Source organism: Schistocerca nitens, chromosome 8 (genome assembly GCF_023898315.1).
Source record: "Schistocerca nitens isolate TAMUIC-IGC-003100 chromosome 8, iqSchNite1.1, whole genome shotgun sequence".
NCBI classification, from domain to species: Eukaryota; Metazoa; Arthropoda; class Insecta; order Orthoptera; family Acrididae; genus Schistocerca; species Schistocerca nitens.
Genome location: NC_064621.1, coordinates 607281157 through 607296336, shown reverse-complemented (window position 1 = coordinate 607296336; position 15180 = coordinate 607281157). Strand labels below are relative to the sequence as shown.

The window sequence follows — 15180 nt, the reverse complement described above, 5'->3', positions numbered from 1 at the left end:
CCACCTTGCTGCAGTTGCTGGACAGTGTCTAAGGCATTCAGCCTGACCAGGTTGTCTCCAAACAAGTCTTTGACGATTGTCTGGTTGAAGGCATATGCAACACCCACTGGAGAAGAGAACGTGTTGCCAGTCCTGAGCGGTCCATTCGGCGTGTTGCTGGGTCCATCTGTACCGCGCTGCATGGTGTCGTGGTAGCAAAGATGGACCTCGCCATGGACGTCGGGAGTGAAGTTGCGCATCATGCAGCCTATTGCGCACACCTTGAGTCGTAACACCACGTCCTGTGGCTGCTCGAAAAGCATTATTCAATATGATTGGCGTTGCTATCACGGTTCCTCCGAGCCATAATCCGTAGGTAGCGTTCATTCACTGCAGTAGTGGCCCTTGGGCGGCCTGAGCGAGGCATGTCATCGACAGTTCCTGTCTGTCTGTCTCTCCTCCATGCCGGAACAACATCACTTTGGTTCACTCCGAGACGCCTGGACACTTCCCTTGTTGAGAGCCCTTCCTGGCACAAAGTAACAATGCGGATCGAACCGGGGTATTGACCGTCTAGGCATGGTTGAACTACAGACGAGATGACCCGTGTACCTACTTCCTGGTGGAATGACTGGAACTGATCGGCTGTTGGACCCCCTCCGTCCAATGAGCGCTGCTCATACATCTCATACATGGTTGTTTACATCTTTGGGCGGGTTTAGTGACACCTCTGAACAGTCAAGGGGGCTGTGTCTGTCATACAATACCTACGGTCAACGCCTATCTTCAGGAATTCTGGGAACTGGGGTGATGCAAAACTTTCTTTGATGTGTGGTAGTAAAACTGCCGCATAAAGCACGACGTTTTAATATATTTCTTTTTTACTAGCAGCTGTGGTGGTGGTTGTTGGACTAAACAGCTGAGGTCATCAGTCCCCCAACTAGTAGCTGTGTTGCAACGCATTTTAACGGCACTAACGACATATAAAACTGAATGTAGCTGCAGAATTGTATCTTTGTACAACAGATGATTCAGGAAATATGACGTCAGAATCATTGTGACGCGTGAAAAACCAGCTTTTGCTTAAAAGGGAGTGCAGATTCCTCAGATTGTACTGACAGTCAAGGCTCACAACGACCCTCAACAAACTCTACACATAATTTCAAACATTTCCTACACTTTTTCTCCTTTACATGTTTAACTCAAATATTTGACACATTAACTCACTTGTAAAGTAATGTGTGTTATATACAATACACGTTCCATCGATCATTTGAACAATTCTTTCATCGAAATGATGTAGGACGAGTCATTTTACAGAATATGTATACATGGTTAGTGGTAACATTAACGAACACGTTATTTTTACTCCTTCTAATGCAATTACACTTAAAAGCAAGTTTATTTATTTATTTATTTATTATTTATTTTTTACAAGCTACCATTTTTAAATAGCAATTTGACCATGGAATAGAAGTTTGTCGCTTCATATTGAGCTCTTTCCTGAGCGACTGACAGCTTTATTAATGGGTAATAAAGGTAATTATTAGTTCTAGTGTTGTAGGCACGTATATGATTATTCTTTTCAAATTATAATGGATTATTTACTACGAATTTCATTAGCGAATGTGTGTATTTTCAAGGTGAGGTTAAAATGCCTAACTCCTCGAAGTGGTACCCAGATGACGACCACGAGTGACCACCACGTACTATCCTTATCGTGCAATCCACACTTCCTTTCTGAGAGGTGAATCACACCAGAAAATTATTTCATAAGACGTTACTGAGAGGAAATACGCAACATATGGCAAGAGGTTGAGTCGTTTCTTTCCGAGACTGACAATTATTCAAAGAGCAATATTAGTTGAACCTAATTGTTAGAGAAGCTCGTAATGTGGTTCCTTCAGTTCAACGGTTTTCATCAATTTTTTTGTGCTAAAAATTTTGCAGCAGTCTATCCTATTTAGTGACTACTGTTTATGTGTTATATCGATTGCTGGTATGACTCTGTTTGCTGTTCATGCCGGTATTTAAGTAACGGAACACATTACGTTCTGTTAGTCGGCGGATGTTCCACAGAAACGAAAGTAAGATGGAGTGTGCGACGCGGAAGCTCAGCGCGACCTCTGATCAGTCTCTGGATTGAAGACCACAACAACAACAATAACAACAAGTACAAATTAATTTTTTTTTTTGTATGCATTTTCTTAGCTTTCCTAGTCTGTGACTTCTACATTTTGCTCCCATTGGAATCGGGATATTTGATACATCTAATTTTTCTAGTGGAGTTAATATTTAGTGTTTTACCCTTTATACATACTCAAGTGACTCACATGGTGCAAGCCCAAAATTTTCCTGTTTTTGGGTTAATCAGTTCGACTGCATTATCATGAACCACCTTACTTACTTCCATAGGGCCTTAATATACCGAAAAGAATTTATGACTGTGCACGTTGTTTCTTCGCGTCATCTTCACTGAAGATGAATTCAAGTTCTCTTAATATCCCTATAAATGCCTGTATATTATCTCCAGCTCTGCCAACTAACAACTCCTGATAACGCAAGGGTAACTTCATTGTGCACACACGTATCAGTTCCCATCACTGTATGGATTGTCTAAACACTGATTCTTTTTCGCCATTTCTTCAAAAAATCTAACTAGCTTCTTTTCTCCCGAATTTTCAAATGACGTCTTCTGTAACACTTCACTTTTTTTTCTATTTTGGGGTTCCACAGACCAGTATCGCTCCAAGAACGCAGACTTGAAATGTTCATACGACTGACTCTTTGCAGCGACTCCTTGCATCGTTTCTGCTATTGTGCCTTTCGTATGACCACAAATGAAATCACGTTATGTCTAAGTGGCCAATGTTCTGGTAAACCGATTTGGAATTGCTGTATAAACGTGCCGGGATGTAAGCTGTTCCCGTTTTCCTTGTAATTTTGGAATTTTCTCACTGTCAAAAAATGATCATTGTCAAATTTTTCTGTTGCACCATTTGGTGTTTGTGTTTTCGCAACGTTTTCCTTTGTTTGTACTACCACATTTGGATACTGTGACGACATATTTGAGTCCCATCTAGCATCGCATCTACGCAGTGGTGTGCAATTATCTAAACCATACCGTTCCTCATGTATCGGACTGGAAGATTTGTTTAGATTACATTAGATTAGATTAGATTAATTATTCATTCCATAGACCCATAAAAGAAGGAATCCCCCTGGGTGTGTAACATGTCAGATAAACACATTACAAAAACGTAATTAGAAAAACTTGAGTTTCATTAATTTTAATGATCCTCAGTCAATAAACAGTAAAATTATGTACATGAATTAAATTTAAACTTCTAATATTTACAGGTTTAATACTTACATCTGCTTTCATTAAATCCATCATTCAGACATTTGCTAGTTTCTTGGCTAGTACAACCAAGTATTGTCAAAAATTAAAGTAAATTATTCATTTCAGTGATCCTCAGTTAAGAACAGTCAGATTATGTACAAGATTTAAAATTAAACTTCCACTATTTACAGACTTAAGACTTACATATTCTTTCCATACATCCATCATTCACACAGTAGGTAGTTACTTGGCTGTTACAACCAAGTATTGTCAAAAATTAAAGTATAATAAATTTTCATTAAAATGGTCTACTGCACTTGTTGAGAAACTCATGGATGGAATAGAAGGAGTTGGCCACCGAAAATTCTTTTAAATTATGTTTAAATTGTGCCTTGTCTGAAACTAAACTCTTAATGGTTGCTGGTAACTTATTGAAAATATGCGTTGCTGAATACTGGACTCCTTTCTGGGCAAGAGTAAGTGATTTTAAATCTTTATGTAAATTGTTCTTATTCCTAGTATTGATACTGTGTACTAAGCAGTTAGTTGAAAAAAGAGATGTATTATTTACAACAAACTTCATTAAGGAATAAATATACTGAGAAGCTGTGGTTAATATGCCCAATTCTTTGAATAGGTTTAGACATGATGTTCTTGGATTTACACTACTCATTACTCTTATTATACGCTTCTGTACTCTAAAACTTTTTTCTCTGTTTGTGGAGTTACCCCAAAATATGATACCATATGACATAATGGAGTGAAAATGGCCCAGCATTTAAATGTGCAGCAATTTGCGGAAGGGTTGCACTTCTGTCACACTGAACGATTCTCTTCAGTCGGCGTTGGTCCCGTTCATGCTGGATCTTTTTCTGACCGCAGCGATGTCGGAGGTTCGATGTTTTACCGAATTCCTGATATTCACGGTACACTCATGAAATGGTCGTATGGGAAAAGCCCCACTTCATCGCTACCTCGGAATTGCTGTGTCCCATCGCTCGTGCGCCGACTCAAACACCACGTTGCCTCTACTAGTTTCTTTGGCGCTTCAGTCTATAACATGTGGTCAGTATAGTGACACTTTGTCCGTCGTGCACCATCTTTGGCGTTGTAACAGAAGGTCTGTTAACATGGAACACATATAAAGTATAAATAGCCCTAAAAACATAACAGCATTTTAATCACCATAAAATCCTGTACCAGGAGAATCAACAGTACACACTGTCCGGTCACATTAATGTGACGTCAACGGCCACAAACAGACGGAGGGTGACAGCACTGGCAGTGGAGGGTATATAAAATCGTGTCGGGGAACGTGGAAAACAGTGCAGTCGTTGTCGTAATGTGCAAACGGAATGATTTGTCTGACGTCCTAAAGGGCAAGATCATTGTCTTTCGGGTCAAGCTGGAATCATTTCCGAAAAGGCTACGTTTTCAAACTGTTCGTGTGCCGCTGTGATTAAAGTATACTGTGCATGGCAAAATGGCACTATCCAGAACTGGCGCTAAGGCCACCACATTAGTTCAGCACGGACCATCAATGAAAGAGGGTGAATGACGGCTGCAGAGATGTGTACGGGCGAATAGAAGTGGAACTCTTCAGCAGCTGACCGCCCAGACGAACAAAGAGGCCGCCGACAGTGTCTCCTAAACGACCATTGAGCGAAAGTTCCTGTGTGGCAGGTGCCGCCTGGTTCATGCATCATGTTGACTGCTACTCATCGGCCGCGAAGGCTGGAATTTGCACGCCAATACCGCAACCAGACGTCCACAGGCGGTGGCAGGTGGCCTATTCGTATTAATCACGTTTTATGTTCCATCGGGCAGATGGCCATTTTCGTGTATGGCATGAAACGTCTAAAGCAAACACCCTGCGACCAGGAGGGAGTGTTATGGTCTGGGGAATGTTTTCGTGGCATTCCCTGGATGATCTTGTCACTACCGAAGGCACAATGGATCAACATAATTATACATCTATTCTCGGGGACCATTTCCAACACCATATCTAGTTTGTTTTCGTCCTTGGCACAATGGCATCTACCAGCAAGATAATGCAACATGTCACACAGCTCGCAGCATGCGTCTGTGGTTCGACGAGCACCAGGATGAGTCTAACGTACTCTCCTGGCCACCAGACTCTCCGGATTTAAACCCAATCGAGAATCTGTGGGACCACCTCGATTTGGCTGTTCGCGCCACGGATCGTCAACCGAGAAACGTAGCGCAGCTGGCGCAGCATTGGAGTCGCCGTGGCTCCATCCCTTTCACACTCTTACTGACAAACTTCCTACATGTCCGCACTGCGAAAGGTGGTTGTTCAGACTCTTGACAGGTGGTCACACTAGTGTGGCTGGGTCGTGTCTTTCAGACAGTTTTAATAGATTATACCGCACTTAAATGTGTAGAACGAGAAATATTTACAAATGCTGCGCAAAAAACAACCTCGTGTCTAACAACTACAAAAACTGTAGAAAGTGGCGGAACCTGTTTATAGCGGCCCCTAGTGCGCATTACTTCTTATGATTCTAAAATCGGTACGCAGGCGGAAGCACCCGACAAAAACTAGCGTCTGTTCCTTGGTATACAGTCCTCTAGGTCAGCAGTCGGCAAACTCATTAGTCAACAGAATCAACTATATAGGCATGTACTAGTTGTTAACTTAATTATGATACTCCTAAGTTGGCGTTTGTTAAAAATGTCTTCAGTCTGACTGAGGTACATTCACTGAGGTTGTTCCTTGCCAGCTCCCCCATCCACACTCGTGTTGTATGGTTGTTTCGTCTGTCTCTTGTCATTCATCCTCCCGGTATGTCTAGACCATCTCTACATAACTTTCTCAAGATTTGGAGAATACTCAGTATTGTAGAACACTCAGTATAACGTCGTTTATTGAAACTGAACTACTCTTCCCGAGCTATCACTATATACACACAAAAACAAATAACTTGTAGACGACCATTCATCAAGAATGTCAGTGAGGTCCGTCAGAGCTGGTCCTAGCTTGGCGAGGAACTGGCTGTACTGCTGCTGTGCTGGTCTTATAAAGCTGGCGGAGTACTCCAACTTTACCTGTATCTGTGAGGCGACCTCTGCAGAAAAAGGTTCGCATTAGTCTCTAGCAAGTTCTGTTTATTTTGAAGAATTGTTTTCCTCTTGGTTGCGCCTGCAAGTGCTTTTGTATGTTATATGGTACACAGGGGTGTCTTGCGTGTAGTCTGCCTGGCAGGAGGACACCTGTGGCAGACGTAACAATATTCGACACTAAATCTTCTTTCACTCATAAATGCTTCCTAAAATTAATGTAATAAACTCTACATAAAGTTTTAACTCTTATTTAAAACAAGGGTATGTAGAATAAATCTTGATATCATACTTAATAATGATACTATTTATTAATAAAATCACATTGTAATGTATCCATAAAATTAAATCATGGCAGTGATTGACAAACACTAATGTGTAAAATGGACTAGCTCCTTGTAAAGTTTGGGTAAGTCATCTTTGTATGTTGTTATTTTTAATTTTGGCACGATTCTAGGTTCTCATCAATAATGCGATATCTCAATTTACTCTTGGTAAGGTTCATCCTTGAAAATGATTGTTCGCATGAATGTGTAGACTCATTTTAAGTTCGTGGCCCCCAAATGGAGAGGAAAGTGCCCCTAGTGGGGGAACCCTGCAGGGGAGGCAAAGTGTTTCGCACAGAGATGAGCAGCATGGCCACCTCTAGGTGGGTGTGGCATGCGAATGTTTAACTACACTTTTAGAGTTTGGTGTGGAGGCACATTATAGAAACGATGCAATGATACAACTTGACACTTCGTGTTGACATTCTATCTTTGTGGAAAAGTTCTCTCAATAGATCGATTCAGAGATCACACTTAAAGGGAAGACACATAAACACCAACTACTTTTCTTTTTATAATAGACATAAGAAAACTAGTCATACGTAAAAGTATTTTTATTTGATATTGGACAAGCTTATATTTCTTTGTCACTATCATCGACTGTGTCAGTTATTTCTCACTCAGAACTCAGCATCATTATTAAATCGCTTTCCAGATTATCCCTTGTTAGTTTATTAGTAGCATAATTTTCTTATTCTTTTTTCGCCCGTTCATACGCCTCTTTCCACACTTTCTTGTAAAATGCGGAAAGAGGCATACGATCGGGTGAAAGAAGAATAAAAAAATTATGCTACTAATAAACTAACAAGGGATAATCTGGAAAGCGCTTTAATAATGACGCTGAGTTCTTTTGCTGGAGCGTACGCCTCTTTCCGCGTTTCACAAGAAACAGTTCCACACCTCAACGGAATAGATAAGTATTCCTTTCACTGCTTCATTTTGCATAAGCTTCAGCACGTTAAAAATTCTCTCTCTCGGAGCAGAATCCGCCGCCCCCCCGCCCCACTTTCGAAGACATTGTGACAAGCTACCAAGGCGGTGCGGGTGTCAGCGACAGCACGTGGGCCGAGACCCAAGAGACAGTGGTGGCAATTTCACTTACGCCCCCGTCTAAGGCATCATGTTCAATAGACTCACCTAGGTCGCAAAACCGAATTCTGCACACAGAATAGAAGTTTCAATCGCAATGTGCGCGCGCGTCCATACGTGGTACTTTGTGAAAGAGCGGACAAACAGCCGCATGTGGCTGACCCCTATTCCTGGTTCCTTCTAAACGACAGAATTTGCTAGCAGCCAGTTGGAAGGTATGTACAGCGCTGTAGGCAGTGTAAATAGGTATTTCAATCCGGCAGTCGGATTTCGAAACGTTTCTAAATTGCTACAGGGCTTTAACCCTTTGAATCCCGAAAACATGAAAACAAATATACTTTCGAAATTTTTCACAAATGTAGCCTTTACTATTGTAGTAAGCAACGGATACAGGGAGAAACTAGTCCGTTGTCTTTAGGAGGTGGTTTCATTTTGGAACCACTACGAGATGACGTTGCCAGCCACTCTTCATTTCATGTGATACATTTGAAAGCAAATTCAGATTTGTCTTATACATAGTCACACGTCTGTAATATTCTATGCATTCATAATGCCTGAAACAAATTACAGTTCTAAATAACTATCGAAAATAGGCCCGAAATTTAATAAATTTTGTACCGAAACTACATTCTGTCTGGTGGTTTCATTTCGAAACCACTCGTGAAAGTATTATTACAAGTTCAAATTTTCGCTAGAATAACTTTAGATACACTCAGGCTACTTTCACTGTCGATTATATTCTCGACATAGCCACTATAAAAAATAACCGAATCTCACAATCACGTAGCAGAGTCCCGACGCTGGCTGTTGCTTTAAACGCTGACTGTTAACAATGCACTACATTCGTACAAGTACCTCAGTATATCACTACATCTCTGTGTCTTGCAAATACATAGGTGGTTTCATGCTAAAGGCACAGGTACTTAAAAAAATAATAAAATGGTGGTTTTAGGCAGAAACCAGTGGTACTCTAAGGGTTAATTGAGGCGTTGAAATCAAAAAGGGGATATGTCACTCAATTGATGTTCTGAGATATATTGAAAAAACTGTATAATTCTGAACAGCGTTATTCCCAAACCTTATAATTAGTCCCACAGACTCGCAAGGAAGAATGCAATGTTATATCAACAATCTGTAATCATAGGATGAAGGCAACTAATAGAAAATGGTAATAGAAAATGACTGACAGATCCCCTTTTTGATTTAAACAACAAGTCATTGTACTGAAATATTGACTTAAGCGGCGCAGTCTCTCCACTCGGCGTTTTGATATGCCATGGAGTGCAGTAGTTAAGCTTTCTTGCATACCAAAGTTTCCTTGAAGCCAACTTTAACCTGCAGATACAAGCGTATTAGTATCTTAAAACAAAAATCTACATAATTGTAATACCGTAACTCTATTAAATATAAGCCTTGACTAGTTTCCTTAAATATTTTACAAAACGTGGATCAAAAATGCACATAATTCGGGAACGAAATGGTTAATAAAATAATATTACAGTTGTCATGCTAATTACCTTATAATAATAATTTGCTGTCCTTCCAAGATTGGTAATGGAATTTGGGCGTGGTCTCTTTGCTTTCGGAAAGAAGGGAAGAATGTGAGCGAGCACTCAAGTACCCATCCTGTCCATCTTTGTTGGGCGTATTGTTGAATTCTGTCAACAATAGTTCCTTCTCAGCAAGTGAGAACTTCTCAAAACATTTACGCCGGTATCTGTAAACAGAAATTAGCGTATTATTAACCTACATACTCGGCGAATAACATATTTTTGCCTATTTGTTGTATTAAAACTAAAACATAAGTTTAAACTTTGCGTGCATGAAAGGAATTTATATTCACATTTTTGTACAATGTTTCTACACAACTTGCCTCTGCTACAGAATATTACATTATGTACAGAGAATTCAAACAATGGACATTGTATAACTATTTACCTACAATAAGCACCTGTTTGCCTCCTAGGAACAATGTTTCCTTTCCAATTGGCATGATCCAAACCCTTGACCTTCTTTTGTTTAATCACTTTCCTCTTCCACAATTCGGGGCGTCTTATCTTCCTTCTAAATTCATGTAAATCTTCTTCGGACCGAAGCTGTTGTGGATTGGCAGGGGAGCCAACCCCGGGATTCAAGAGGAAGCCGAAAGGCACGCGTTTTGGCTCACCCAGGCAGGCGTGAGGTCTGGAACAGGACAAGGAAATTAGACTTTAGAAAAACGGACGTAGCTGGTGGAATACTTAACTTTAATCCATAAATGGTGAACGTCGCTCTTGACGATACATTAATCACAAGATCAATAGCAACTGATAATGGCGCCTTACTAGGTCGTAGCAAATGACGTAGCTGAAGGCTATGCTAACTATCGTCTCGGCAAATGAGAGCGTATTTTGTCAGTGAACCATCGCTAGCAAAGTCGGTTGTACAACTGGGGCGAGTGCTAGGAAGTCTCTCTAGACCTGCCGTGTGGCGGCGCTCGGTCTGCAATCACTGATAGTGGCGACACGCGGGTCCGACGTATACAAACGGACCGCGGCCGATTTAAAGGCTACCACCTAGCAAGTGTGGTGTCTGGCGGTGACACCACATTAGCCATTTGGAAATCTCACAGCTGATTACTGCAAACCGCTACTGTGCTGCCCTCACGCCTCACGTTCTTTCATGCAATATAGGGACTTGTCTCTGTGACAAGTCCTCTTTGTGCACGAAACGTAATTTCAACACTGATTTTGACAAGGAAAAATCAGTGAACAAGTCCCATTTTAGAACCAAGAGACGCGGAATCGTGTGAAAATCCCAACTACAGTAATAACTCATATACCCCAAATATGATGACAAGTCTCGTTTCTGATCTCAACGCCTCAATTGTTGACAGTGGAGTAGTGAGAAGTTTAATCCTGCTTCACGGATCAAAACGAGCCTGGCGACCCTTATTTAGACTGTTCTCACATGCGTAGCGGAACAGAATTGAGTCGAGTTGTGACGACTACGATTCTACCCTGTAACTAAGTATCGCCAAAATACCCGAAAAGTACCGTGTTAACTAATCCAGTCAAAATCAAGTCGTATCTAAATAGACGTTTCTCCAAATTTTACTTCCCAACACAATATCTGACCGTGCATTTATCCCAGTTTAGCATAGAATAACCATATTAAATAAGATTTAATGACATTGACAAAAAAAATTTGCTTCTAACATCAATAAACAAAAGAATACCAAAGTTGAGTGATGAACCCACAATTTTACATGACTCTCATTCAAAGTAATCACAACCCGTGTGGTTTAACAGCTACCCACCTTTGAATTACCCACTATAAAATGTTAGCACCAATAGCAAGCGAGCTTCCCTGTCATTGGTCGACGTTTAAGAAATTAATGGCGGGCGCCCTTGTTCAAGTAGCAAAACATTACAATACTTCGGGTAAATGTTACGGCACACGAATTTAGACACATACGCTCCAAAAGTTATAAAAAATATACATGCAGCGGCAGTGGATTTAAAATTTTAAAAAAATGGAAATAATTAAAAGGGAAATGGCTACTGCTAATGAAAGTCAACAATGTCTACATAGAACACACCACTTCGTGGAGAACACTTCTATTCTAAAGAAGACAAACGTTATGTGAATGTCAGCCAAAAGGAAAAGAAATTACAAATTAAAATTGTTTGCAATAATTTTGAGAGGAGAGCGCTGCTTTTAAATCTTATCTTGTGTGTTGTGACGATGGTCGCTATATCGACGGCAGCTGGCTGGTCCTGGTGAAACGCTGAGATCTGCTCCCACGGTCGTGTGATTGCAGCTGATGATTTTTCCTCGTAATCGGGCGGGCGGTGGTATTCATTAAGCTGCAAATCTGATTACAGTGGAGTTTTGCAGGCCACAGGCTGGTCGATGTAATTGTTGTTACAGATGTCCGTATGTGCACTGTATTAATGTTTCTGGTGCACACAATTTAAGTTTACTTATGCCACACACAGTTTATAAAACTTGCCGACCGCGAATTCTGTAGAAAGTCAATTCGTATTATGAGTGGCGCGATCGCGAAAAACCGTCCTGGGCGGGAATGTACTCACACACAATAGACAGTTCACATAAGTTCAGAACGACTGTTACTGATTATAGGCGTCCGATAGTTCATTGAAACGCGAATAAATACGTAAGTTCACAGTACTTGGGTGTACGAAAACACAGTCAAAATACAAGCGCAGTTCAATTCACAGACACAGAGCTACAATACCGTCCATTCTCGGTTGCATTGTCATAGTTACTTCGTCTCACGGCACAGTCTCAGTATTTACTTCGCCCATTTTCTATACTCACTATTATCATATCACGTCCTGGTATAAAACAGTCATTGAAAACGTAAATCGCTTGCCACTAAACTCAATCTTCACCAGCTCGTAAAAGTCACGACTCCCACAGTAAAACATGTGTCCGCCTCTCTAGCTACCCAACAACACACCCCCGCTTTGTTGGATCGACTATCGATATTGCTCTCTCTCAATACTATAGCCCGGTCCACACGCAACGATCTGTCTGCGCAGACATCGGTGCAGATGTCTGTACATGCAAAAGATCGCTGCAAATGTGGTGTGTTCACACGACACAAACCCCAATCTACTACTCGCCCGCCATCTGTCGGTGTAGAAAAGAAATATCAGTGGCAAGCGACTACGCTCCCCGTAAACGTCAAACATTTAATTCAGTTATTTTGAAATATAGAAATGGAGGAAGTTCTGTTGTGGTCTGTGTTCGCAACTTGTGTTGCAAAAAACCTTCAGACCAACCGCAGGAAACAGAGAAAGCGGGCAAAATGGTGTAGACAGTGGCTGCTAAAGCGAAAGCAGTTTTCTCACGTAAATTTACTGAGAGAGTTGCAGGACGAACCTAACGACTGGCGAAATTATTTGCGGATGGATGTCGAAACTTATAATTATCTCTTAAAGCTCGTAACCCTTCATATTATGAGAAAAAATAATTGTATGGGAAGGGCAATTTCTCCTCATGAACGGCTGGCGGTAACGTTGACACTCCAATTTCATCTTCAATTGTACTCCTGCTTGGTCTTCGTGTTTCTTGATCACTAAAAAAGCCAAGCAGATCAAAATACCATAACGTTGGCTGGTATACTTCATCTACTACTACACCAGATCTAGATTTCTGAACTTTGGATAACTCAATTAGAGCATTGTATGCTGCAGTCTTTTTGTCTCGGTCACTATATTCTTTACTTTTAATCTTCCACAAACATGGGTACATTGGTGGTTTCTACATATTTCAATGAATTCACTTACAAACTCTCGAGAACACTGACGAGTATCAGCCAATTTAATGCCCTGTGCGCACAAATACAAACACTAGACTGAGCAAACAGCTGTTTCGCGCCAGATTTGCGGCGATCTCCTGTCCACACGCTCCAACTTGTCTGCGCAGATGTGGTTTGAACCCACAGATTTGAGAGGTTTCGCTCAAACCTCCAACTCCAACTTCCAGGTTTGTACACACCTCAGGTTGGTGCAAATCTTCTGTCCACACGCAACGATCTGTCTGCGCAGATGTGATGTGCGCAGACATTTGCGCAGACAGATCGTAACGTGTGGACGGGCCTTATCGCCCACAGTTTATACAACATCAAAGCAAATTACATATATCTTTACACAACTATTTTCTACCAAACTTATTACAGTAAACGATAAACAAAAAATAAATTAAAGCTTTCCACAATCAATAAACACTAAACATATTTATCTACTTACAAAAAAGAAATAATTTCCAGTTACATATTACACCTAGAAAACAACTTTTATCTCTATATTACAGGACAAACGAAAAATGCGCTACAACATCAAAGATATATGAATAGACGGAAAAAAAACAATATAAATATATATCTATCGCAAATAACGATGTCTTCACAGAGTCCACGAATAAAAGTTTCCGGTCAAATAGGTGAAGCAGTGCGTCGCATAATCTGTGTCGCGTGCCGCACAACGGCGGGAGTACTGCAGATTCTGCCCACAGCGGGTAGCGTTCATCTACGTCATAGTGACGTAACACTACGTCATCGTAACGTAAATAACCTAAGTAGCGATAACGTCAAATCTAAATGTAAATACATGTGCACAAACAAAGTGACAGGAGTTATCTGTTACGCTCATCCCAGTTGAATTATTTATTAAGCTGTAATCCCAACAATTTGGGATGGTATTATGTGTTTCAGGAACATAATGAATGTCTGAACAAAGGAATCATACCGAAAGTAAAAAAAAAAAAAAAGCTTTTAGTCAATTTTTTTAAAATCCGATGAATGGTGCATCAATCGTGTCGATAGAAACGTGAAATAATTAATTATTAAGTTGCAATCCAAAGAATGTGGGATATTATTGTGTGTTTCATGTACATAACGAATATCTGAGTGAAGGAATCATAACCGTAACGAAAGTGTCTTGTTATTTTTCTAGCCTGAAATTTTGTTTAAGAATCCGATGAGGAGGTATTGAAAAGAACTGGGGAGAAGAGGAGTTTGTGGCACAACTTGACAAGAAGAAGGGACCGGTTGGTAGGACATGTTCTGAGGCATCAAGGGATCACAAATTTAGCATTGGAGGGCAGTGTGGAGGGTAAAAATCGTAGAGGGAGACCAAGAGATGAATACACTAAGCAGGTTCAGAAGGATGTAGGTTGGAGTAAGTACTGGGAGATGAAGAAGCTTGCACAGGATAGAGTAGCATGGAGAGCTGCATCAAAGCAGTCTCAGGACTGAATACCACAACAACAACAACAACGAATATCTGAATGAAGGCATCATAACCATAACGAAAGTGTCTAGGCATTTTTTAGTCCGATTAATCGTGCATAAATCATGTGGATAAAAACGTGAAATAGGGAGAAATTAAAGTGTTTCGTATTTTTTATAAAGCCAATGAATTGTACATAATTCATGTGGGCAGAAACGTTAAACTGAGAAACTGAAGTTCGAAGTAATTCCGAATGTTGCTGGAAATATTAAACCATCTAGGCCGATTTAATTTTGCTAAGTTAACTAACAACAATGAACAGTGCAGATTCAAGACGCACACAACAGTCGATGCATACAGAATGCACACAACAGTCGATAGGACAGCTCGTGAGACTCATGTGGCGCGTGCCAACGTCATGTTGACGTAGGGCTCTCCTCACCTAGCGGGAAATGAGTGCTACCCGCCCACAGCCGTGACTGCGAGTCCGCCACCGGAGCACGGAAGGAAGGAACGTTTCGATAGCGCGAGTTGTGTCCTGACGCACTGCAGTGTACGGAGCAGGTCGTTCCAGGACTGAGTGGCAAGGCCTGAGGAGGTGCACAGAGATAGGGGGAGGAAC

At 41.0% G+C, this 15180-nt stretch overlaps 1 long non-coding RNA gene across 1 annotated transcript; it reads right to left on the bottom strand.

The window, feature by feature from the left end:
• Positions 1 to 9366: 9366 nt before the first annotated feature.
• On the bottom strand, positions 9367 to 15123 carry LOC126199178 (uncharacterized). Its single transcript, XR_007540125.1, has 3 exons — positions 15001 to 15123; positions 9757 to 10002; positions 9367 to 9535 (listed from the first exon to the last, which is right to left on the bottom strand). It is a non-coding gene; the product is annotated as an uncharacterized LOC126199178 (long non-coding RNA).
• Between the last annotated feature and the right edge of the window lie 57 nt (positions 15124 to 15180).